The following is a 2,828-nucleotide window of genomic DNA, read 5'->3' as shown; positions in this document are numbered from 1 at the left end:
ACTGTAAATAAATATTTAATACAAAAAAAAGCATACCTGTATGTATAAGGCCTAAATAATAATAATAAAATGTATACTTGTATTCCCACCATTGAGCCAAGAAATCAGGCATTAGCAACACCTTTGAAGTTCCACATACACTTCCCCAATCCATCTTCACCACTCCAGAGACTTCTGATTTAGTGCATTTGAGTGAGTGATCTTGCCAGTTAGAAGTAGGCTTCTTGAGAAAAGGACTGTTCTGGACTTACCATTCTTTTTTTTTTTTTTTTTTTTTTTTTTTAGTTTTGCCACATATATATTTATCCCTGAACAATGTATTGATTGATTTTGCTTGGTTTTGAACTTTATATAATTATTCTTTTGTGATTTGCTCTTTTCATTAAACACGATGTATGTTGATGAGTGTAGCAAGCAGTTCTTCATTTGCACTGCTATGAATTGTATGAATATACCACATTTATTTATCTATTCTCCCATTTATCTGCATCCCTGTTGTTTTGGGGTTTTGCTCTTACAAACGAATGAACATTCTTGTCTAAGTCTCCTGGTACATATGTGCTAAAATTTCTCTTGGGTATATATCCACGAGGAAAATTGGCACATTGAAGGGTATGTGAATGTTCAGTCTTACAAGATAATGTCAATCATTTTTTTTTTCAAAAATATTTTGGGAAAAAATCTTTCCCATTGTTTTTCTATTGTTCTTTTTGCCACTCATTTTCTTATTAATTTGTAGGCTGCCTTTATACATTTTTACTACTAATTTTTTGCTAGACATATACATATGCAGCAAATATCTTCAGATTTTCATCTGGATTTTTACTGAGAAAGTCTCAATTTTAACACTGTCAAATTTTAATTTTTTTTCACTTGTGTGAGCAAAAATCTTTTAAAGAAATCTTTTCCTTCCTAGAGGCCATAAGGGTGTTATACCATATATAATAAGAAAGGTTTATATATATTATATATATATATATCTTTATATCTTTAATATCTCTGAAATTGATTCGGGGATATAGTAGAGAATAGGGAGTAATTTGACTTTTTCTTTCTCATGAATTCGAGGGAGCCATGGAGTCTGAAACCAGACAACATTCATTCAATAATTGAAATGTTACAACATTCTCCGTAACATTCTTGCTCCTCTCTTGAAAAAGATTTTTCTATTTACCTTATGTTTTAATTCCTTTTGTGATAACTGTCTCTTTTTTAAATGTTGGTTTCTTCTTCTACTTTGTTTGGTGATGTATAAAAGTGCAATTGACTTTTATGTATTGATTTTGTGTTTTAATAAATTATTTATAGATCCTTTTGGGCTCTCCATAAATACAATTGTATCATCTGATGTGTTATTTTCAAATTTAGTGCATGTGTTTGTGTGTGTGTGTATAAAGATACATTAAAGAACAAAAAGTATCCATTATTCTGTTATTTTACCACTTAAACAGAAATTAATTTTATTTATTTTTTTATCATTACACAATGTAATCGATTTTTGTGGCCCTTTACCAATTCCTCACTTTCCCCCTCCCTCTCCCCTTTTTCTACCCCCAATTTTATTTTTATATACTTATTTTATTCTTTGTTCAGATACATATATTTTTATCTGTTTTCTCATTTTTAAGTGATATCTATTAGGTGCAGAAAACTTGGAAAATAGTCATAACAAGAAAATCAAAATACTCATAAGCCCATCACACAAATTTAATAAAAAATTTTACAACATATTTTTTAATCACTTACCATGTGATCCAAATGCACTACTCATTTCCTATTTTTAAGAATTTTCATTTTGATGCATATTGTAACTTTTTGATGTTATATTCCTTCAAGCTTTCTTCTCATAACAAATATTTTTAACACAAATAAGGCCATATTACACATGAAGTTATGTTACCTAATATTTTTGACAAAAAACATATGTAACCATTTTTTTCACATTACTGAAAATTCTTCTGCAATATTATTTTTGATGAATGCATTGTATATTCCATTGTATGGCAATATTATAATTAATTCAATAATTTTATTTTATTATATACAGACTATGTTCAATATTTTGCTCTTATAAATAGTTATAACTTTCCATAATTCTATGATGATTTCCTCACAATAAATTTCTAGAATGTAATGCAAAATTCTAGGCTTTTTTTAAAAAAATAGTACTGCAAATTTTCTTTTAGAGATTTTGTTCTAATATGGACTTCCACTAACTGTGTCTGATTCATTCTGTAATCGTATTCTCTTTCTCTTTCTCTCTCTCTCTCTCTCACACACACACACACACACACACACACACCCCAGAACTCTAAGCTTGAATCATTAAATGGAACAAAAAACTTCCTAAAAGTTTCACTAAAACTACCTAGGAAAACTTTACAAAATTACCCACCCTAGAAATTGTTGTGCTTACTCCTACTGAACTTTTTTTTTAAGTGTGTGTTTTCTGGACACGTTTCAACAAGATGACTAGTGTATAAAACTTTATTTTTCTTTATAGGGTGGAGATAAGCTATTTATTTTAATTTTATGATGTCTGATGGAATTCCTTGGTGTATTTATTGCTTTGTTTCTAAATATAAGTATGACAAGCTGAGTGCCGTCTGTGGTCACATAGGGGTTTTTGGAAACAATTTTAACTTCGGGCATACCCCTGAACGTGGGCAGCACCTACACATTGTCATCTCAACCCCCTGTTACCCTTTTGGGAAGTCCTGATACCCTCATGAGGAATTTTTTTTTTCTGCTTTATTTTACCGTTCTCAAGTCAATGGGGGGTTTCCTTATACCTGCAACTCAATTTTAACCTACACAATTTTAATAGG

The sequence above is a fragment of the Galeopterus variegatus genome, unplaced genomic scaffold (genome assembly GCF_000696425.1).
Source record: "Galeopterus variegatus unplaced genomic scaffold, G_variegatus-3.0.2 Scaffold4, whole genome shotgun sequence".
Taxonomy (NCBI): domain Eukaryota; kingdom Metazoa; phylum Chordata; class Mammalia; order Dermoptera; family Cynocephalidae; genus Galeopterus; species Galeopterus variegatus.
This window is presented reverse-complemented; position numbering follows the sequence as displayed.